This window comes from Desmodus rotundus, chromosome 13, assembly GCF_022682495.2.
Source record: "Desmodus rotundus isolate HL8 chromosome 13, HLdesRot8A.1, whole genome shotgun sequence".
Lineage (NCBI taxonomy): Eukaryota > Metazoa > Chordata > Mammalia > Chiroptera > Phyllostomidae > Desmodus > Desmodus rotundus.
The window spans coordinates 12,530,683-12,556,080 of NC_071399.1; positions in this window are offsets into that span (position 1 = coordinate 12,530,683).

The window sequence follows — 25,398 nt, forward strand, 5'->3', positions numbered from 1 at the left end:
GGAGAGAAACATGACTTGAGAAATCAGCTGGGTAACTGCCAGTTTGATCAAAGAGAAGCTTCTGGCAGAATGCTATAAATCCCAAAGATCCTTGGGATTTTTGAAGGAGTTCTCTCTGCTGAAGAATTCCACAAATACATGCAAAGCGTTGATTCTATTAATTAATGAACAAGGCTTAAATAAAGGATTTCAAAATGATGAAACTTCTGAATATGAATACTGATGGTTCCACTTCAAGGTCAAAGAATATATGTAATAAATATTAATGGATGTCTCTTTCCTTTTAAAGATGCAAAATACCTTTCTCACAAGAGGGGTTGAGGGTAGGGGGTGGCTAATATGTGGGGACAGATGATGTTTTGACTTTAGGTGGTGGGCACACAGTGCAATATACAGATCTAGTACCACAGAAATGTATATGTATACTTGAAACTTATAAGATCTTATTAACCAATGTCACCCCCATAAATTAATAAAAAAGAAAAATTCTAAGTATGGTAATCTTTTTTATTCCTAACAGAGTCCCGTACTCTAAAAAATATGAAACACCCATTTGACTAGAAGTTCCCATTCAGCAACTGTACTGGACCAGTTCTCCACACACACGCTCTAGCACCATCTAGCAGGATTCCAGGGTAGTTCGTTCCAACTCAGTTGGCTGTCTAGTCTGTAATGATCCTAACTTTTCATCTTTTAATTATACTGCATTATTTAGGTGTTTTTGTGTTCTTCTTTTTAAACATTGCCCCCAGGAATTTTCTAAATCCCTAATTAAGTAGTCTCCTGGGCAAGTGGAGTCCCACTCATAGGAAGGGATATTCATGAGTGATACATAGCGGGATTATGGTCCTGACACAGTACGAAAGCGTTTGGTTCCATAGTAAAGACAAGGCCCTCATTTGGTGACATTTTTGGAAGGTTGTTCCTTGAAGTTACTAAAACTCCAAGGTCAGTTGCCTCTATGCACACATGAATTATTTTTTTGATAGGCAAGACTAGGTGAAGGTGAGGCTGTCTTCAGGTAGTACTACACATCTCTCCAGCAGGCCAACCTTGGCAGGCCTCACGTGCTAGAGTGAGGAGGTAACAAGAGAATGCAGTGATCACGTGGTGGTGTGTGTGGGGGGTGCTGTGGCCAAAGGCAGAATTGGAGAGGCACAGGATGGCTTCAAAGAGGGGAGTCTCAAAAAAAAAAAAAAAAAGAATGAAGAGACTTGAAAAGGAGAGTGTAGAAAGAGGAGATGGGAGACACTCAATAGAGAAATCAGATGAAGGGAAGGACAAGGTCAACCTGGGGTAAAGAAAGAGTAAGAATAAAGGAGGCCCGACAAAGAATAACAAAATAAAGGAGACATAAAAGAAGAAAGCCGAGAATAGGGATTTGTTTTCACCTTCCCAGTTAACATTCTTATGTGATACTCCCTATTTGAAAACCAGGGTCCATACACTGGAACCAAATCAACACTGTTGACAGTTAACCAACCCCCTAACAGTCACTTTCTTGATCTTAACGTGATAGGTAGAAAGTTATAGGAGTTGACAATACATTTTGGAATAAGAAGTGAGAGTCTGTATTTTTTTCTTTTTTTGTCTTCAGAGTCAGTTTACATCCATGAAAGGAAGAATTACTTAAGGAAAATTGAGATTTAGTTTGATAAATACTTATGAACCTTTTCTCATAGTCCGGGATGCTGAGATGTTCATGGGTGGCCAACAGATATTAAGAGATAGCCAGGGCTTCCTCCACGGGAATAGATTACTTGACTGTATACAATCACATTTCGGGTAGCGTTTCTTACCTCTAAATGCATTACACAGGGAGGCAACTCGTCATAGCAGACATGTATGTAAGGGTTTTTGACAGCTCCTTAATGTAAACAAATACAAACAGGAGGATCTTTCCAAATATACTTAAAAAGGAAAGTTATTTTAGAGCATATTTAACCTACATTTTGAGTGTTTTTAGCTTAATATAATAATGGTTTTACTAAAACTGTTTATCACTTCACATTGAAAAATGTATGTCACATAATTGTGCAGGATTTTCTTTCTTAATTCTTAGCAGCCCCTCGCGCAAGTGCAGATAGGTAGCCCCTCGGTCCCCTGAGTTTGGTACCACGAGCAGCGTGTGGAGAAAGCAGTCCGTCCGTGACGCTCGGCTACTCACCCGCACTCCGCTGGCCTCTCTTGGATTTCCAGGTTCCCATATACCTTGCCCCACTCTCCAATTTCTGTTCGGGAAATACGCCATTGTGAATGCCATTTGTACTTCCTGCTGGCTTTTTACTAATCTCTGATTATGAATTGATAATTAAGATATGTTCAGATAGTGAGTTAAAATGCCATACCTAAACATTTTCTGAAATAGATTTTTTCTTTCTTTCTTTTCCTTCCTTCCTTCCTTCCTTCCTTCCTTCCTTCCTTCCTTCCTTCCTTCCTTCCTACCTATCTACCTACCTATCCATCCATCCCTCCACCTTAAATAATGAGATAGTTTATTTCTTCCATTCTACAGAAGACACAGAGGTGGGTCAGGCTCTAGGGTAGATAATACAGGGACTCAAAGATGTCATCAAGGACTCAAGTGCTTTCTTTTCTTTGATATCTTCAAAATCACCCTCACCCTTTAGGCTGGTTTCTGTCACGGTCACAAGACGTGCAGCAGATTTGTATCAACAAAGCCCAGACAAAAAAGGTAGACTCACCTTTTCTTTTTAAAAATTTTGAAGCAGTGAAGAAAGCCTTCCCAGCTGCACACTCGCCTCACCCCAAGAGACTTCTCATGTTTGGTAAGGCTTGGGTCTCATATTTAGCCCTCAATCCACCATGGAAAGGAGAAATGACAATGATGAGCTTAGACTGGTGGTTCTCAACCTTGATGGCATTTTGGAAGTTGAGAAAAATACTGATACCCAGGTCATACCCAGAGAGATCCTGGGATGTATCCCGAGGCATTGAGTGTTTTAATGGGAAGATATATGTTTTTTAAATATATAATCTTTATTATATTGTTTCCATTACCATTTAGTCCCCTTATACCTCCCTCCTTCCAGCAGTCACCACCCTGTTGTCCATGCCCATGAGTCCTTTCTCCTTTTTGCTCAATCTCTCCGCCCCCTAACCTCTACCCCCCACCCCCACTAGCTGTCATCTGTTGTCCATTTATGAGTCTGTGGCTGTTTTGCTTGTTAGAGTTTCAATGGAAAGATATTTTGACAGGGATCCTTAAAGGAAAGAAACCTTGAAGAGGCGAAGGAATAAAATGGTACAACAGGTGGCAGAAGACATATGCTTAGATAAAACATCTGCAGTCACCACAGACATCTACTGGGAAGGCAGACCGATGCATGCCCTTTGCAGAGTTTCTGGAAATTTCAACTTCATCACCTTTACGCCTGTATAGGGATTTGTCAATAGGACCTGTGCTGTGTGGCCCAGAGGACTGCATGAATGTGACATTCTGGTCCCTCCTGTGCTTTGGTCTGGAACTGTCTGACTCCCAGGGCATCAGGTGACTGCATTTGTGAAGCCACGTGGTCTCCTGACTGGGCCTGTGCAGGCTGGACAGGTGGGTGCAGGGTGATATCTAGCTGCTGTCTGCTTCTCAGTCCTTCACCTGGTACCAGACTGCACCCCTTTGAGGTGCCTCTGGGACAGTTTTGTCCCATCATGGAGAGGGACAAGGCAATCTTTAAGTCACTCCTGCTGTCTATCAGGAAGGATGGGTCTGTACTTATTTGTAACAACTAAAAGAAGAGATTAAGAATAAAATTAAAATACGTTGCACTTTGTTTTAGTGCTGTTTTATTTAGATTATCGTCTTATAACCCTACTATAGATACTGTTTAATATATAATCCAAAATATGGAGAATATTCTGATGTTTCTTAATTTCAAAGGCTCATAATAATGTAATAAGGAACACGATGTGGTCACATTGTTCCAACACTAGCTCAGGAGATATTCCGGGATGCTTTCCCGAATACCTGAGCAAGATGCTGAGCTATCTCACTCTGTGTATTCATGATTCATTTTCTGCTGTGATGAGTAATGAGCCCTGATTTAAGACAAATGGGTAGTTCTGACTTGCTTCAACTCAACTTCCAAGGACAGACAGTCTCCCTAGAAAAATAGAAATATAAAAGCAGATGGCAGTTTTATTACTATTCTGGAGCTTCCTGATAACCAGTAAATTTTTTTTCAGGAAAGACAATAATGGTTGAGTACAAAATCTTCTCAACTTCTTCATTATATAAATCACACTATAAATCACAAATCACACTACAAAGGGTACATCATTTCAATTCTTTCCCCATCATAGTTAGGAACAAGCATTGTATCTCACAGTTTGCTGCATTATCACATTTATTCTTCCCAACCACATTAGCAAGTTAGGCACCATTTTGTCCTTGTTGCAGATGAGAAAATTATAAAACAATTTGCCCAAGGTCACATAGCTGATAATCGTAGAACCAGGATTGGAATTCAAGTAGTTCTAACTTGGAAACTTGTACTCAAGTGGGTCTAGTTTGGAAGCTGCCACTTCATTTGGTGGTGTGCACACAGAGAAAAAACAATGATTAAATTAAAATTTTAAGTAAGTGTGTACATTGTTGACCTGCTACCAATATGAAAGTAATATTTGAATGGTTTACTAAATATTGTTAAAATATTTTGGGATTGTAAATATCGGGACTATAAATATTTTGGAACTATAAAAACACCCCAAAACGCAGGGGCATTTTGGTGTACCAGCCTCCCACAGACTTGCCAGAGGGACCTAGTAAATGCCCATCATGAGGTCAGCCTCTCTGACTTTTGGAAGAGGCTACTCAGGGGCTTCTGTTTGTGTCGCTACGAGATTCATCTAAAACCCACACGGAGCCTTTGGGTTCATTGTGTTAAGCTTGCTGGTGATGTACACATGGGGCATAGACGCTGCTGTCGAGCAACTCAGGCTGGGGTGACGTGCAGACATGCATAACCCACTCTAACGCTAGGGGGGTGGCTATACATGCTGTTAATGGCCAAGCAAACCAAGATGCTAGGGGGATACAGGGCTGGAAAGGTCACTTCTGATTGAGAGGGCTTGTGGGAGATGGTTTAAGAGAAAGAGTTGGACTGTGTTTGAAAGGACGTGCAAAGCCGTACGAGAGCTGTAAGGGGGGAAAGATCATTGAATAGCGGGAGTACAGGCTCTGAAATCAGACAGGCCAAGATAAGAATAGTGGCCGAAGTGCTTTACTCTCTGTGTGATTTTAGTAAATTCTGTCACCTTTCCCTACTTCAGTTTTCTTATCTACAAAAAGATGATATTTGCTTCACAGAGTTCTGTGAGAATTAAAGAGATTCTGAAAAAAAAGCCTCATATAGTACCTGGAATGTTACAGGTACTTGGTAAACTGTATGTGCCTGGACACACACACACACACACACACTCAAGAAATAATGTGCCCCCATGAATATAGTTGTCACCTTTACAGTATTTTACTATAAAATTGCTAATTGATAATCACAGTTGCCTAAGTTTCATTCAATCATTAGAGATTTCTCCTTGCCCCTTACGTGTTTCTTGTGTGTTGCCAATCTTCCTTTGCCATCCGTAAACGAGATCCTAGATTTTTCTGGAAATTATGGTTCTCAAGGAAAAGAAGGAGTTCTGAGGTGAATTAGAGTAGAAAGGTTAACATCAGACACAGCCCTTGTACAATTTTGGGGGGGCCTGTTTCTTACGCAATGAAAAGCAGCAGAAGGCAGAATCTACCTCATTGCAGGACTTCCTCTTTTATGTGGGAGATAAATACTGTCATTCCTGAGAGCGAGGAGCAGCCATTGACCTGTGAATGACAGCAGTTACCTAATGGTACACTGCGTGGGCAGTGAGTCCCTGGGAACCTGCCCAAGGTGAAGTAAAACAATGAACTGGGGTGACACTGCTTTGTCCTCCAGGTCCTCATCGTCAGGTCGCAGGAGCCTGGCCTTTTACATGAAGTGAGGACGTCATCGAGGACGTCTGCAGGAGACAGATGATTTGGGTCTCTGAGCAGAGCCAGCCAGAGGAAGCCCAGGGAGCACTGACTCATCTCTTTGAATGACGAGACAGGGGGCATGGTGCCCAGAAATCAATCAGGTCGCAGCCTGGGGATACAGAGGTGAGGTTTTTCAGTATTTTTAAATATTTTGGGGGGGGCATCATAGCCTTACTTTACGGAAAACAAATTGATTCCATAGAAATTTGCCCTGGACTTAGATTTTTCTGTTGAGGAATCAATTCAGAGACAAAAATTACACCCTTATTTTCTCTCAATAAACACTTTACTCTAAGTAATACTGGTGACATCTAGCTTACTAGCATTCTATTTATTAATTGTCTTTGTTAAAAAGCACTACTTATTATTCTGTATAAATTTTTAAAGATGTGTAACTTGAGCACCTCTTCTAAAGATTTGTTTTTAACAATATGGAAATTAGGAATAATTATATTAAGCACAATCTATCCTGAAGTATGTAGTCTATTAAAAAATCCTCTTTAATATAATTATATTAATGATCCCTGTCATCAGAGAGTGATAAAGTATACTAAGTGGCATATACTTAAAAGTATTTCACTGGTGGGAGAAGTTTAGATACCAACTTTAATGTTAAATGGGGGGATTTTAAAACATGCATTTTATAAATTAGAAAGTGTCTGTATTGTTTTGAAAGTGATTACACTGAATGTGGAGTTCTCCAACAGTTGACATCACGGGATTTTAAGTTTGGTATTATTGAGGCCTTCACTGGAATGACTTAGTGAAAAACAAGATTTTAAAAATGTTAAAATTGAAAAAGAGGAAGGAGGATAGTTTGGTGGAAAGTCGTATCAAGAATTTGCTTTTAGATAGACATCTTGATTTTAATAGCATTATTGTGCCCCGTTTTTTCTTAAAAACGATATTATGGAATCCACAAAAAAGATCTCAAAGCGTTTTAGAATTTATTTAAAATGAAACATAAGGAATCTGTCATAAATTCCTGCGGTTGCAGGGTCAGAAGTGACAGCATTTTCATTGGTTTCAGGGTAGTTGTTTTTTAATATTTATATATTGTGGGTTTTTTAGGTGAATCTGTTGTTAAAATCTTTGCCAATCTTTCAAAAAAAAATAAAGCTTGTTTTTTAATTTAACAAAAAAATGCTTCATTTCTGTTCATTCAAGTGAGGAAATTTTAGTGAACTCTGATAGATAAGTAAGTATTCTCTGTGAGACATACCAAGCTATTTTTTAAAAATTGTATGAATTTAAAAGTGATCTATAAAACTAAGTGATTCTTTAAAAATGAATTATCACGCCAAACATACATTTTTTGGTTTAGAAGGAAAAATAAGTGCTTCCACCTAAGTAAAACTCACAGGGAGAAAAGAGATTAAGTGTTTATCTTTTGTTAATGCTGTAAAGAGCTGGGCTGAATAATTCTTACTTAGCAGGCAAATATTCCATAATTCCATGTGACTATCTTTTCCTTTTAGGTCTCATGAACTATCAAGTACACATACTAAGATTCCATTCTGGAATATACTCTACAGAACAAAATAACTTGATTTCATTGAAAAATGACCTCAAGCAACTATTTTTATTACAGAAGCAAAGAGAGGGAAAACTAGATTTTAAAATGGCATCTAATTTATACATCCCCAAAATATTTTGAGGACTATATTAGAAATTATGTAATTTATAAATATACCAGGGTGGTTGTTTTAACGATTTCATCAATTCAGTGCACTTGTTGAGGTCTTTGGATTATACACTGTGAAGAAAAATGCCTAGTCTTGTGGAACATGTTTAAGTTGAGGAAATGCAGAATAAACAACATAATAGACATGTAAGTTATATAGTAAATTAAGTAGCACGGGGAAAGGTGCTAAGTGCTGTCAGAGAAGGAAACCAGGGCAGAGTAGGGATTGGGAGTAAGATTTTCTAGGAAAATAATTAAAATTCTGTTCTTTGGTTTGCTATTAGTTTGATAAAATAAATAAGACACAATAGCTCAAAATCTAGTAGTAGTAATGTACTGATATATAAGGTAAAGAATGATGATAAATGATACAAAAGAGAAACAAATCATCTTTAAGTTTCTTTCTATGATTCTATGATTTTAGTCTTTTTTGTTTTATATTTTATTTCTCATAGATTTAATTTCTTTTGCCTTGAATTAAAAAAAATTGCAGTTGACACTCAATGTTCTATTGTTTTCAGGTATACAGCACAATGGTTAGACAATGATATAACTTAAGAAGCGGAAGAAATCCAACACACTAATTTGAAGAGATATATGCATCCCTATGTTTATTGCAGCCCCGTTTACAACAGCCGAGGTGTGGAAAAAGCAAAACACCCGTCAGTAGATGATTGGACATAGAAGGTATGGTACATACATAAAATGGGATATTACTCAAGCATAGAAGGAATGAAATCTTACCATTTGCAACAACATGCATGGATCTAGAGGGTATTATGCTAAGTGAAATAAATCAGATAGGTTTTAGTCTATTTTTGAACATTAAATCATTCTTCACTGGTTACTTTCTCCAAATCAGGCCCTGCAGGTAAACATAGTAAGCGGTTGTAGCTTCCTTCCAAAGGATGTTATCAGATGATTGCTTATTTCTGCTGTGCCCATTTTAGAGGAAAGTGTGCAGTAAATTTCGCAATACATAAAGACTTAGATATAGAGTTAGTCATTGCATGAGTGTTTGCAGTGGGGACAGACAGGCACAGACTAGGTGTTCATCAGTGCAAGAATGGATAGGTAAACTATGGCCACATTTGGATATTATGCAGCAGTTGGGATACTGAACTAGGGTTATAGATATTATCATGGAAAATTTTATTATTTTTAAAAAATTTTATTTATTGATTTTTAGAGAGAGAAGTAGGGAGCAAGAGAAACATCAATTTGTTATTCCACTTATTTATGCGTTCATTGTTTGATTCTCATATGTGCCCTGACCAGGGATCAAACCTGCAACCTTGGTGCGTCGGGATGATGCTCTAACCAACTGAGCTACCCAGCCAGAGCCTCATGGAAAACTCTTGAGAATACATTAAGTGTTGAAGAAAACAAGTTTCAGGGTAATATATCTAATAAGATGATATTAAAATATCAAAGTCAAACTCAAAATTATATATTTTTGGATGTACATATATATGTATTGGAGATCACTTTATTTTTCCCACCTCATCCTTACATCTCTGTAGTAGACTTGATATCAATATCCCTTTTTATATGATATGCTGCCATCATCACATACTAAATTCCTATAGTTATTTGTGTCTATATATCACTACCTGTTGTCTTGGTTGGCCAAAGAAATAAAGCTTGTCTGGATTAATGGAATGTTAGAGTGCATGATGTGAACAGAAGCTTTAAACGTGCTCGTGTGGTTTTGCCAGGTCTCTTACATGTCCACTCTCGGCCATGAGAAAAATAAGGTCCTGGTAGCTGACAGTCCCAGAAGAAAAACCCTTGGGATGAACCTAAACTGATCGATGGCTTGAAGCAGAGTTGCCCTGGCTGCCTCATAATAGCCTGACCAATAAAAAGAAATGTTCTGAGCCATTGATTTTTGAGGTCACTTATTATGCAACATAGTTGCAGCAATAACTGACTAATATAACATATTTATATATGAATACTTGCAAAAAGATCAGGAACAATAGTCACCAGATTATAATCTTTATCTCAGAGTATTGGGATTGCATGGAAAGGGGGAATTATAATTATGGCCTTACACTATTGAATTTGTTATTTTAATTTTTTAAATTTAAGTTTTGAATAGGTAATGAATTTTTTATGCTTCAAACATCAAAACCATATTAAAAGCAGACACAGGTAGGCCAGCTCCCAGTTTTTTCTTCATCTACCAGATAATCAATTATGGCAAATGAAGCAAAGGCAATTTGATAGTCTGATTTTTCCCTCTTTATCACCTATATTTTGTTATTGGTTTTGCTTCTTTCTTATGTTAATATATCATAGAGATCTTGTCATTTCTGTACATGACCCCTCATCTTTCTTTTTCTACAACTGCATTATATATAATATTTTATTTTATAAATATTATATCTATTCTATGGTTGAATATTTGGGTTATTCTAGTTTTGGCTATTGAAAATATTGCTGCTGTGAATATTCTCATACAGGAGTGGGCAAAAGTAGGTTTACAATGGTTCATATGGAAAATAGTAAAGGAATAAATAAATAGTAATATAAGAATACACTGTGTTTCACATACTCACAACTGTAAACCGACTTTTGCCAACCCCTGTACACATTTTGATGTACATATATCCATGTTTTTATTTACCTAGAAATAGACTTCCTGGGTTGTTAGATATGTTTATTTTAAACTTTACTGGATGCTACTACGTAGTTTTCCAAAGTAATTTCACCACTGTATCCTCACATCAGCAATGTCTAATCCGTCTGGATTTCTAAATGCGCCTTGTTGGCGCTTGCCCTTTAATTGTAGTCATTCGAAGTAGGCGTCCAGGGGTACCTCACGGCGGTTTTATTTTCATTTCCCTTCTGCCTAAAGAGAGCAGGTATCTCCTCAAGTGTTTATTGGACATTTGGATATCTTCCTTTTTAAGTAACTGTTCGAGTTGTTAGCTAATGTAGCTATCGGACTTTTTTCTAATTTATTTTTATTAGTTCTTTATATATTTTTGATATGAGTCATTTGTCAGTTGTATGCATTTTAATTATATTCTCTCACATTATAGCTTGTCGGTTTGCATTCTTAATAACATCTTTTGACAAATAAAAATTTTAATTTTTATGTGGACTGGTTATTCAATGTTTTCCAACATAGCTACTGCTTTTCTTTATCCTGTTTCTAGATTTATTTAATCCAAAGTTCCTGAAGGTAAGAATTATTGTTTTCTTTCAGAACTACACTGTCAAATACTATAGCAACTACCTACATGTATTTAAACTTAGGTTAATTAATGTTAGATGACCTTAAATTAAAAAATCAGTCTCTCCATTTCACCTGCCATATTTCCAGGGCTTCACAGCTTCAGGGGACTTAAAGGCTACTCTGCTGGACAAAGCAAATGGAGAATATTTTCATTATCACAGACATTTCGATCGGACCATGTGCTCTTCGAGAAGCTCTAGTGATTTACTGTTCACTTTTAGGTCTATAATCCATCTGGAATCAATTTTTTAATGGAGGTATAATTGATATATGGCATTATATTAGTTTCAGGTGTACAACATAATGATATGAATTTTGTATATGTTGCGAAATGATTACCACTACAAATCTAGTTAACACCTGTCAGCACACGTAGTTACAAATGTTTTCCTTGTGGTGAGCACTTTAAAGATCTACCGTCAGCCACCTTCACATGGCAACACAGCATTATTTTCTATAGTCACCCTGCTGTACATTACTTGACCATGACTTCTTTACTTTAGAAAGGGAATAATTAATTTTGATAGTGTAATTTTGGTAGGGTGGCTTCTGTTGTGTAACAGACCACCCCAAACCTTAGTAGCTTAAGCCAGCAACCATTTCCCTTGGCTCACCATTCTACAGCTGCTTGGGATGGCAGGGTTGGTGGGGCCTCCCTCACATGGTCTCCCATCTCCAGCAGGCGTTCCAGGCTCCATGTCATGATGGCTTTTGGGTGTCCAGCAACAAAAGAGGGCAAGTTAAATGTGCGAGTGCTTCAAGCCTCTGCTTGCATCACATCTGTTAATGTCTCTTTGGCTAAATAAGTCACCAGGCTCAGGAGGAGGAACAATTAGACTCGACTTCTTATGTGAGGGGAGCAAAGGCTTAGGTGGGCTTAAAGGGACCGGAGAAATTTAGGGGCATTTTTTGCAGCTCCCCTCAGTGACATAGGGGTTTAGGGTATTGTTTCTTTTTATGTGGCTGTTCAATTGACCTTGTTACATTTATTGAAAAGACCATTTATTCCCCATTCAACTATAACATTATTGCAGTTTGAACTGTAAATGGTAAACTCTGAGCGCATCATCTTCTTTGTCTATGTTCCCCAGCACAACTAGGAACAGCCAGTCAATGTCATTATATTCCTTAGTTTGCCTGAAATGTTCCAAAATTAAGGTAGCAAATGCATGGTCCCCCGGAACCTGCTTTCTGTAAATATTGGATGAGGAGGTTCCATGGGCAACAGTTTGCCTATTTCTAATGCCACACCATGCTACGGACTACCAGTGCCCTCTTTACCACTGGAAAAAAACTTATTAGTACTTTTGAATCTAATGAGGTTAGAGAATAAATTCTAGAAAACCCAGAACCAATTCAGAAATCTCCTGCTTGAAATTCTGTTCTTTCAGAACCACCTGTGGTAGCAAAATCGGTACCAGTCTGGGTTCAGGTGTTCTTCTTTGTCCAAACCAGGTTTTCTCCTTCCATTTTCAACTATTTATACTATGCTATTATTTGCTGATTTATTTACATTACCTTTATGGAGTACCAATTAAATACATATTAGATCTTCTTTTTTCTGTCACACTACTTTGTAGTCTTTTTCTCTCTTTCTTTTTTTCCTGCGCGTCTCCTGTACCTTTTACTACGGTGTGAAGTCTCACCTATGCTCTTTGTAATGTAATCTTTGTTTCTGAGTGGGGTTCCTTTTGTTTAAGTCTTTCTCAGTATTTTCTTCATATTTTTATCATCTTCCTGTTATTTGGATATGCTCTTATTTTCTGTGAATTTAATCTCTGAATTATGTTTTTGGTTTTTCTAAATAGCTATAATTTTAATCAATAATCTTTCTTCCTTTCTTTCTTGTTTCTTCTTGATGTTTAAAATGTAATTATAATTTTTCATTAATTTTTTGGAAATACTTTTTCTAGTGAGTATACATCATCAAAAGGAAAGTTACATTGGTTTTTTCCCACCATTTTCTTATAGAATTCTTCACATCTCTCTCAATAAATAGTAAAAATATCAGCCAACAAAATCAGTAAGGATATGAGATCAGAACAACACAGGACAAAATGGAACTAAGTAAACGGTACACCTTAGATCTTTGTACATAGGGAGAGGATTTTACTCCCATTTTACCCTCACGTGAGAGATGAACTTGCTTGTCTAGTGACAGTAGGTTCCAGCAGGGCGTGTTTTGGGAGCAGGGTGGGAAATGTGCCAGACTCAACCCCCTGGGGCTACTTCAGTGTTATTTCTGCGTGGACATTAACACACGGCCCTTCCCAGCAGTCACTTTGCCTCTGGCTTCCAGAGACTGGGAGAGTTTCGTTCACCTGCCCAGAGCTTCCCAGATCTCTCTATATTCTTTGTCTTCCAAAATATTGGACTCACATTTAGAAACTGCATTTCACTGAAGCTTTCAAATCAAGCTGCCTCTTCTTATTGTCCGCACACCAGGCACTTTCTGAACCTGCTCTCTCTGCCCTTTCTTAGTTACCTTACTCTGTTCAGGTATCAAACAGGCCCTTCACAGGTAGGGTCTTCTCCCTGTGGGTAGGAATATTCACTTATTTATTTCTGTGTATGTGTGTGTATGTATGTATGTGTGTGTATATATATATACATATATATATATATATGATGGGAATATTTAATGAAGCCTTCTGAGATCTTCCCATATCTAGCCCCTCTAAACTTTTGGTTTTCTTCACCCTTGTAGGCTTTTTGTCTGTCTTTGCCTTTGGCAGCCCTTACGATTTAGAATGTGTAATTGTCTCTGTCTCCTCATCTATGAAAATGTAGCTTAGAGATATTTAAATACAGTTTATATTCACATATGTTACTCAGCCAGAAATGTAAGTGGAAAAATGAAGAATTAAGTTGCTGTCATATTTCTATAGGGACTAGAACTCCCTCTATTAAACTTTTAGCAGTAAGAATAAATCACACATTATTTCTACAATTGAAATAAGAAAATGGGAAAATAAATTATTTTATTTCTTAAGTTTTTGTTTTTTGAAAAGTAGCAGGCTTGGTTATAGACATGCTGTGATCTGGCCCCTAGCCGATGTTTAAGTGAGCACTTGTCCAATGAACTGACAGGAACGTGAACTTGACATGTGCTTGACCATAACATGTACTGTCCCCCAAACAGTCTCCGGCTGCCCTATCCTGCAGTGGTGTTTACCAAACCGTTCCCATCCATGCCGATTCGTTTGAGGACAGTTCTAAATGGTTTCACTTTAGAAATCTCCTTTATTTAAAACTCTTAGTTCTCTGTTCAACTCATTTTCTCTTCTTTTCATCTTTAGTGCATCTCAAAATAATTTTTTTGTTTTCCTAAAATGTAACTGTTAAACTTTTTTTTTGTTTACAGTAACATTTATAGTTGTCTAGAGCAGTATGATACGATTTTGAGGTAAAAATCTAGAAATATTGACTTGGTTCAATTTCAGGTTGGAAAAACTTGTAAGCTGGTTTTTAGATAATTCATGGGGTTTTCCAGTGTGAAACCTAGATAGAAATCCAGTGATGAACCCCTGCCTCCTGCTTGATGAACTCCTTCAGAGATCGACGGATAACTCGTTAGCTACTTAGAAAGTACAACCCATGAGCTACGGCCCCGGCTGTCCTGAACTGGTTCAGAAGTTCCAAAGTCACCTGTCCTTTTTTGAACTTGAGAAAAGTGACACTGTCAAAGCACTAAACAGAGATGACCTTCCCGAAGTCCCTCCTGACAATGCCAAGACGCTGGGTCACAGATGGCCTGTGTGTGTGTGTTGGGGGTGGGGGTTCACCCAAAATACTCACGTGCATCGTTCATGATGGTTTTGCAGCGTGTTTCTGTTTTGGCAACTTGATTTTTCCAAAACCTAAGGAGTCTGTATTTTTTTCAAATAAAAACCGATGACTATTGAAATCCGATCATTCTTTGTTATTTACTTCCAGAGCATCTTGTCCCCGTTTCTGCCACTTTGCACAGTTGAGATGACATAACTGTTGAAATCGTTGGTTTAATATCTGTCTTTTCAGCTACACCATGAGCTACGCAGAAAAAGACTGTGTCTGATTCTTCTGAAACAGTTTCCACTTCTTAGGACAGCATCCAGCACCCAGTGTGTATTAACTGGCTTGCAGCCACAAGCTGAGTGACAGTGTGCCGAAACCCTTGCAGCATCTGGGGGCTAGGCATGCGACAGAAAGCTCAGGGCTGAAATTTGCAGATAAGCCCCTAAGGTTTGTAGCTTTACTTCGATTCTTGCTCCAAGGCTGCTCTTTCAGACGCTTCTACCCTATGATTTCCAGGTAACTGTTAGTAAATAGTACTTGCTGTAAACCTACCTTTCTCCATAGTGCACTGCTCTCTATTCTCTTTTCCTTTTCCAGGTTTTCACTGACTTTCCTTTGTCTCTTCTACTAGACTTTGAGTACTGTTAGGGCAGGACTTGTGTTCTCAATAGCGACTGAAGAAACATTTCTTGATTGACTGCTTGATTGAATGAAGAAAAGATTGCCATCCATTATTAATATGTGTCCTTATGAAGTGGGCTTTTATATTGAAGAGAATCCTTTTTTCCTAGTTGAATTTACTGGGGTGACATGGGTTCACAAAACCATGCAGGTCTCAAGTGCACAACTGAACAAAACATCATCTGCCCACTGCACCGTCTGCCCATCACCCCCAGCAAGTCCCATTCAGTCCCCACTCTCCCCCGCTTTGCCCACCTCCTCCTACTACCCACCCCTCTTTTCCTCCGGCTATCACACTGTTGCCTGGAATTCTTCAGCAAAAGTTACATTTGATTTAAAAATATTTTCTCCAGTCCTCTTGGTGGGAAGAAAAAAAATGATAATATATTTCATATATGATAACAGTGTGACGTTTACAAATAAAAGTAGCTAGAACTCAGTATTTAAATAAGTGCTATCATTATCTAAGCACTCATCTTAAAAATAAAGTCTTAAATGTAAGCCTATGTATACCTAGTAGGAATGTCTCCAATTTTGAGAATTAATGTTGATGATTAAGTTCAGCGAAACTAACTTGTTAAAATCTAATACGATTAGTATTCTCGTGAGGATCATAATCAGACTAAAGGATTTTAAAAGAAGATTTCTGCCCTGACTGGTGTTGGCTCAGTGCATTGAGCACCAGTGTTCAAACCAAAGGGCCACTGGTTCAATTCCCAGTCAGGGCACATGCGTGGGTGGTGGGCCAGGTCAGGTCCCCAGTTGGGGGCACGAGAGAGGCAACCACACATTGATGGTTCTCTCCCTCTCTTTCTCCTTCCCTTCCCCTCTCTACAAAAATAAATAAAATTAAAAAAAAGACTTCTAAAATACATTTTAGCAATGCTGATTCATTGAAACAAATGAAAAACACATCCAATTGAATACTTGAGGAAAACTTGACTGATAGATTCTCTAGTATGTGCTAATAAAGCCTCATTATTGTACAAAATATTCATGCAATCCCTCAGAATTTATAAAGTAGATCTTTGTGTTGCATCTCACATCATCCTGAAAACCACGAGTTGTTTGGTGTCTTTATTATTTGATAGAATAGAAAAACTGAAACGCAGAGGCATTAAGTGGTGGTTTACCGCCCACTAGTCTGTCTACGGATTTCCTTGCCCTGCTCTTGAGGAAAAGGAAGCAGCGGCCCTTGTTCTTATGCAGTGCCTTTCCCACAAGAACAGCACAGGCCAGGACGGTTTGGTTTCCTACGCGTGTGGGTGTGCAAACTAGGTGAGCCCCAGGTGGTGGAGTTAAATAGACTAGAATGGAAGAACCGAACGTAGCCCCAGCTGGTGATGTGTGGGAACGCTTTTTTCAGCTTAACTTTTTTATTTGGGGGTGTGTTTCTTAACAAATACATTATGAATTTTTCATTCTACATATAAAATTGCAGGAATAAAAAGTAAACAATGCTTTTGTAAAAATTGACAAAAAAATCTCTTCCTCAATCAGCCTTCTCTCTCTGTCTCTCTCTTCTCCCCCCCATATATGTACATCTTTCATAAAACACACAAGATAACTATAAAATTTAGCATGTGCTTTCTGATCTTCCTATTTCTAAGGTTTTAATCTTGAGTTTCTTGTTTATTGAGAGCTTGCTGGTTGCTCAAAGATCTTCTGTATAGATTTTGGATTTTATTTCAGTTACAGGAGGATTTTTATCATGCAATATGCTTTCTGTTACATAGTATATGACTTGAAAGAAAGATTTGAAAGAGGCGGTTCATCCGGGGTCACTTCAGAGCTTCCAAAATGACCCAGAGGGCAGCTGTGGCCTTGGGATTAGCAAGAGAAATAAACTTGTCTAGGAAAATCTCAACTTCTTCTTGTCTAAATTTGACACATTGACTATCATTTGACCTTGATAGTCCCAGTAAGTGTGAGAGTAAATACAAGGAACGATTGCTTTCCTTTGTTTCTCTTCTTTCTCTGTTGCACAAACTTAAAGCAACATTGAATAAAATAAGAACTTTTTGACTTTGACATTCTCAATGCTGTCAAAAATAAATAAGGGCATTATTCATTTAATGTGTTGATGCATGAATATATTCATTATTTAAAGTTATGTTTGTAAGCTGTAATAAAAGTGTTGAACATTTAGAATTCTCATTCCTTTAATTCTTTGGGTCTTTAGAAGAATGAATTCTGTAAGATGATGCCAAAAATATGACCTTGCTGTGATATGCTTAATTTATTGGAGAATTAAGAGTCAAATGCAAAAAAAAGAGGAATATTTAATATGTTTTTGGTAATATTTCAAAAAACAATAAATAAAATTAATGCTAATATTCAGAATTTCACAGGGCAGAAGTTATAGAATCTTGTCCATAATTTCAAGCTTTGTACTACCATTTCATTGCCAATCAATAAAGCAAATGTTGCCCTAGGCAGTGTGGCTCAGTTAGTTGGGCATCATCCCACAAACCAAAAGGTCACGGGTTCTATCCCCAGTCAGGGCACGTGTCTGAGTTGTGTGTTTGGTGCCTGGTTGGGGTGTGTGTGAGACGCAACCAATCGATGTTTCCCTCTTACACTGATGTTCCTCCCTTTCCCTCTCTCTGGAATCAATAGAAGAAAAAAAGAAAGAAAAATAAAGCAAATATTGCACTACTCTTTGCCAAGCCTTGTTCCAGCTCCGGATATTTGTAGGTTAATAAAACAGACACAAATTCTGCCCTCCAGGCACTTATACATAAAGTGTGTAACACATTTTATATACATTTACACTGTGTATAAAATGTATGTGTACATTTAATAGATTTCACAACACAGTAAACAATACTAGCGGTGCATATAAAGGCTAAAGAACCGTTGGAAACACACCCTATCAGGCCACGTGTTGGAAAGCCTTTTATTCATTATGCAAAAAATATTTTGCAATTTTACTCAGCATCAAAATGCTATATGCTAAACCTTTCTTTACTGATGTTAGTGATCATAATAACCCATGAAGTTGTAAATTTTAAAAAGGTAATAACCTGACATGGAGTATGGATGAAAAAAAGAGAACCTGACATCCTAACAGCACTAACTCAGGCAATTGTTACAAGAGTTCACTTTTTGCCAAAGTAAACTTGTCTAGCCATAGACAACCAGAGTGGCCTGTCGTGGCTGGGATCTGCTCCCTCCATGTAGGTCTAGCAGCACGTCCTTGCAGGGCATCTTCACCTACCGATTGGAGAGCGGAAGAAAGAGGGTCCTCCTCTCTCCCCCTCTCCCCAGTGCTTGTCACAGTGTGGTTTGAAAATATCTCCGGAAAAACACCAATACTTTCTTTAAACATAAGACACAATTTCATTAAACAAATTATACACACTTCACTGATTTTAAAAGCATTCCTGTAGGGTTTTATTTATTATACATTATTTATATTTTTCATTCATATTTATTAAATAACTTGTTTAATTATGTGATTTTTTACTTTTAGAAATATGTTGAGTAAAATATTTTAGGTGAGTTTAAGGATATGTAGAAAAGATTTAAAAACCTTCTCTACATTGATAACTAAACAGAATCAATGGTTATTTAAAGGACTCTATCTGATTGTTTAGACACATTGAGGCAACTTATCTTAAAGTCATTCCAACAATCCCTTTCAAAAAGCCAGCAATTCACCCAACCTAAGCATTTAATAAAAAAAAAAGGCCTTCTGTTCCTGTTGCTTTTGTCCCAGAATGGGTGGGGTGGCGCGGGGGGAGGAGCAAACTATAGAGTAAGCTTTTAAAAACAGACAAAATGATATTTTCCTTTAGAACAGGCAAGGAAAGTTTTACTGAAAGAAACACATCTCAGGTAAAGCTAGCTTTACTTTTATTCTTCATCTTCTTAAAACTGACTGGAGAGAGGCTCATTGTGTGCCCCCCACTTTTGTTCTGGGCACCTGAGCGGGGCACAATGTATCACTTATCAGTGGAACAAAAGACTCCTTCATCAGTCCAGCGCTGGGGAAGATGACAGCTGTAGACTCAGAGCCTCTCTAGGCAGCTACTTTGCTGAGACGGAACAGGAAATAGACTATTCATGTGGACTTTCATGTCTAACCCTATTTAATTTGCCTCAAGTAAGATTAGCCTCTTTCAAAACATATCCATGTTTAATGGTAACCCTAGATGTTTGTTCCTTACGGGAGACTTGGTTCAGAAAATGTGGAAAATAAGCTATATGTTTTATAGTAGAGACACTAGCTATTTTTATTTAGTCAAAGAATATTGCTATATATTTTAAACACCTGATGTTTTGAGATAATATATTTTTATTAAAGATTACAATATAAATTTTTTTTTTCTGAATGCAAGACCAAAGAAAATCAGGAAGGTTTTGTGTTGGTGGTGGTATAAATGAACATTAAGAGAAAAAAATTGATTGTCCTGCAAAGATACAATTTTAATTATAGTTTAATTCTAAATGTTAATTTTGTTATTGAGTATATTCTTTCCTTGCTTATATAATTATATGCTTCCTTTTAGGATTCTAAGATTATATTCATATTCCCATTAGACTAAAAATAATTAGAGGCTTACTAAAATGTAGAACCCCAAATTCTTGAATAATTATGAAAGAAAAACTTTCTTTAATAACTCAAAGATTTCTTAGTTTCTATGTAGGTTGATCCATGTAAAAATAATTTAATACAGAATATTTCATGCATAAGTCAGAACTGATCACATTTTTTCATTGTTTTGTGTGTCCCTGACATAAATGTTTGAGTAAACATAAATTACAAATAGATATAATGATATTTATATCACTATATACTCCATGCCAAGACTAAAAGCAGAATAATGTTATATATTTGCAGTGTGATTAATTGTAAAGCCTTATTAACTTGGGATGCTCATGAGGAAGAAAAATCTATATTAAAAAATTTAGACAAAAAAAAAATTTCACAAACCACCTAAATTTATAGTCTGACTTTTAGAGGCAGTAGACATGGTATATAGATATTCGTTTCAATAAATAATTAAGAATTGCTTTGACCAGTTTTGCCAGTAGATACTTCTATATACTTCCCTACAATTATCTACTTATCTCTTATTTATTATTATTTATAGCACTGGTGTACATACTGAGAATAGCTAAAAATAAAACGAAACGACTTCGGCAGCTTCATCGTAGTGCTGTGGAATACCTGTATAAATCACTGGCAGATAATTACAAATGTAACGCTTTGCACAGACCTAACCTTCGTTTGGTGGTGGTTTCTTTTTCATGCGTCAGGTCGGAGAGTTGATCCCACACTGAACAGGTAGTACTCACAACTTGTAATTGGTTTTGTTGTAATTTGACACCTGGTTATGTCTGTCTGTCTAGCTATCTATCCAACTACTTGTATCTATCATCTATTGATCTAGATATATAGATTATATATCTACGTATCTAAATAAAGATGTATATATATACACATACACCCTGGTCCACAAACCATGATTTTATAGAATGATCTTACAGAACTCCTAGGAGAATAATATACCTTGTCTCTTTTAAAAATATCACATTTTTCTTTACTTTTCGTAAGATTCTTTTTTTTTTAAAGGTTTTATTTATTTATTTTTAGAGAGAGGAGAAAGGGAAGGAAAAGAAGGAGAGAAACATCCATGTGTGGTTGCCTCTTGCACGCCCCATACTGGGGGCCTGGCTCACAACACAGGCATGTGCCCTGAGTGGGAATTGAACCTGCAACCTTTTGGTTTGCAGGCCCATTCTCAATCCATTGAGCTATACCAAGGGCTAAGATTCTTGCTAAAATAAGAATGTTGAAGCAGTCAAAAGGAGTTTGTAAAAATTGAACTCTTAAGTTTCTTTAATTTTAGGTGAGGACTTCTTTACTCACTATTGCTTTCCATAATGTTATTTAGGTGTTATTATGTTATGTTCCCTTCTGGTTTGCCTGCCTGTGGTTCTTACCATCTTCTGTTTTAAAATCAGCCAGTTCATCTGTCTCCCTTATTGCACAGCTGGATGTAGAACTTAACCAGGAATACTTTTTCAGAGAAGTCCAAATTTCTTTTGTTCTACTCCATTCCCAGACTGTCCAACCATATGTACACCGACCCTGGAGTGGTTGGAACCCACATATGCCTTTTTACAGTCTACTATTTAAAAATCATTGATGAAAACTTGAGAAATCTCTGAGCTTTGCCAGTGCTTCTTATGCTCTTCAGAGGCCTCTTCCTTAACCTCATTACCACTCCGGGAACGGTTAGCAGAGCAGTTCCCTTTTTTATGATGAAATACAAATGACTCCTGTTAGGAGGGGAGTGTTACGTACTGGCACCTTGAATTTTGAATCCTTCCATATGTCCCTGTAAACTTCTGCTGAAATATTCCTCCAAGGATGTTCCTGATTATAAGACAAAGTACTACTTTACTTTAAAAATATTTAGTTACCAGAGGCTCATTTGTTTTCAATATTATTCTTCTGGGGAAAACAATTTGTGTAAGTTGGACAGCCTGTTGTAAAACTGGAAATTATTAGTGTGTTCATAAAATAAGTTATGAGACAATTAGCCTCTTCTCTTGCTTTCTCTTCCTCTATGTCTCCTGGAATTGTTGGTCCTTTATAGGATTCTGCCTTACTGTTCCCTGCTTTCTGTTTCCTTCATCTGTGCACTAGCCCAGGCAGCAATGTGGTGTTTCCTCTGCCAAGGTCTTGTCCAACTTTCTTGCTTCCACGTGTATCGGGTGTACGGGATATGCCTCGACAAATATACCACCGATGAAAACCATTGCCTCTGTCCCTCTCCCCACTGGGCAGGTCAGTTGAAAATCAGGGGGGAAAATTGGGACAACTGTAATTGAACAACACTAAAAACATCAACAACAACAAAAAAGAAAATCACAGTTTACAGACTGTAACCTGTGCAATTTTGTCTGCTCCTAACTACAATGGCTTTAACTACAATCTTTATACCGAAGGATCCCAAAGCTATTACTTACACTGGCATTAATTTTTCATTTCCATCTTTCCCTTTCATATCCAAATCACCTTCCACTTTGGGGTTAGCATTTCTCTCTCATTGTCTGTGTGTGTGAATGTCACCAGCCCGCTAAGATGAACATCAGCGTCATCCTCTATTCTCTTCTTCATGCTTCTTATTCATTCGATCACTTCTTCCCATCCAGCCTATTTCTACAACCATCATTCTCTCTTTCTTTCCTCTTCCCTTCTTGTCTATTTTATTTGCTTCCCAATTCCTCTTCTAATTGGCATGGCTATCATTTCCCAGTTATCCTATCCCTTTGTATTGCTATTAGAATTTTTTTTTTTAAGAAGCTGGTACATTGTCAACATCTAGGCAAACAAATGTACAACCAAACCATAACATGGCAAATAAAATCTGACGTGATGCAAGCTGGCCCAGATCTACCTTGACAGCCTCACCTCTCTCAGCTTGCCACCCCCTTGTTACGTCAGAAAACCTTCGCACTAGCACAGTGTGAAGCACTAGTACACGCCTGGCCCAGCATAGATGCTGCGTAAGTCATTGTTGGTGAATGAGCGAACACTGTCTAGGCACATTAACCAGTATCAACATAAAAATAATTTTTCCCGCTGGAGAAATAAAAATGTATGAGTTCTGTAGTGATGAAATGGTCTAGTCTAATTCACTGGCTCTCATACTTCAGCATCAGAATTACCCAGTGGGTTTGTTAAACCCCAGATTCCTGGGCTGCACCCCTAAGTTTCTGATTCAGCAGGTCTGGGATGGGGGCCTGAGACAAGGCCCCACCATGATGATGTTTCTGGTCCCAGGATCACATTCATTTTAAGATCTACTGGCCTAGGTAATACCACTTATAGTAACTGAACTGAAAGTCATTAGTATTTTTTGTTGTTTTTCTTCTATTCATCTAACAAGAGCTTACACTTGTGTATGGTACCTAGACACCATTTACAGAATTTCTGCTTGTATCTTGAAGTTTTCCAAACTTCCCATAACGGTTAGTGTTACATGTCAATTTAGCTAGGCAATGGAATCCTGCTATTTGGTCAAACCCAGTCTAGATATCTCTGTGAAGGCCTTTTACAGATAAGATTAACATTTAAGTCAATAGATTTTGAGTAAAGCAGAATACCCTCCCTATCGTCAATGGGTCTCATCCAATCAGTTGAAGGCCTTAAGAGAAAAAGGCTGAGGTTCTCTGAGGAAGAGGGAACTCTGCCAGGAGATGGGCTTTGGACTCAATTCTCCCCAGGGTCTCCAGCCTGCCAGGCTGCCCTGCAAATTTCACACTTGCCCCATCCTGGCCCCACCAACTGCATGAGCCAGTTCCTTAATCTCTCTCTCTCCTTCTCTCTGTCTCCTGATAAATACAGATAGATGTAGATATCTATACATATAAATATGTACACGTAGATATACATATAGATATCTAAATATACACATAGATATCTATAGATATACATACACAGATAGTATCTTATTGGTTCTGTTTCTCTGGATAACCCTGACTAATACACCCCTCGGTCCTTAATCATTGAAGGCGGCCCGAGGTTGGGAGTCACCTGGCCCCTGCATATGGCATACCTGCATAAAGAGGACTGGTATCTTTAGAACTACATGTTTGTCAGTATTTCAGAGAGATATGATATAAATTCTAAGATAACAAAATAGTATTCAAGTATAAATTATATAAATTATTACACTTTAGGACTCATATAAATATAATAAATTATATTTATGAGTCCTCAAATTTCTAATCCTTGTTTTGACTCATCAGCTCTACTAATATTTTTTGAATTAGCTTTGTAGAAAAATACTAATCTAATTAAGTGGAATATAGAAGGGGAAGTATGCTTTTTGTTTTCTTATTCAAGAGCTAACAATTTTTATTGGCAGGTCAAGGTCAACTAAGAAGAAAGACAGAATTAATGGCCACTACAACCACTAATAAAATAAGGCCAGTTCTCAGTCTTTAAAGGAATGTAGTTGTATTTTGTGTTGGTTTTACAAATAGATAATATTGCAGGGATAAATTAAGTCCCAGAGAAATCAAATGGAAAAGTAATGAAAACGTGTCCCTATCTCAAGCTTCTTGGTTCATTGAAAGAAAATTATTGTCCCTTAGTTGTAGGTACCTCAGTGGCATAATTACATTTCAGCGGAAAGAAGGGATCAGCAATAGGATAGCATTTTGTCCAGTTTCACACTAAGAAACATGATCATTTTATATATGTATATACATATATATATTTCTCTGGCTTATACCAATAAGAATGGAAGGATTACACAAAATAATTGCATAAACGGTTACTTCCTGCCAATATAAAATGTCGCTGAACACAATGGTAGGGTCTTTCTCTAAATCACTGCTGACTTTTTGGTCTGACCTAGGAAGGTAAATCACATAAGCTACTTAAATTGAAATAATAACCTTTGGAAATTAAAATGATGAAAGCTTAAAGCTGGCCTGATGCCCAATTTTGGTTTCTTGCTGTGCCTTTGGGGCACAGGGTGGTGAATTTGGGATCTTTGCTCTCTTGGATGGTGGTCAGATGCATTTTTGAAATTCGCTGCAATTTAGCTACTGTCAGATTTTAATAGCTGGCCAGTTTTTGGTCAGGCAATAAATACATTCTAAGAAACATGACACTTTAGTATCATTTTCCTACTTATTAGTAATGAGCACAGATTTCGGATAGAGAGGAGAATGGGTTCAAATTCCAGCTTCTCCTTTTATTAGTTTGGTGATCTGGGGCATGTTAATTAGCATCTGGGTGAAAATAACACATACAGTTGTGAGAATCCTCTAAACTAAGAGGATGCATGCGTATGAGGTACCTAGTGTTCACATCTCCATGTGGATGTGAACCCCCAGCTTAACTGAGCACCCCCAGTTAACTTTCGGGCACCCCCAGCTTAACTGGGCCAGCATGCGGCCTGACCGCCAGCCCTGCATGTTTCCCCAGCCCAGCTGGGGAACTGAGCTGGG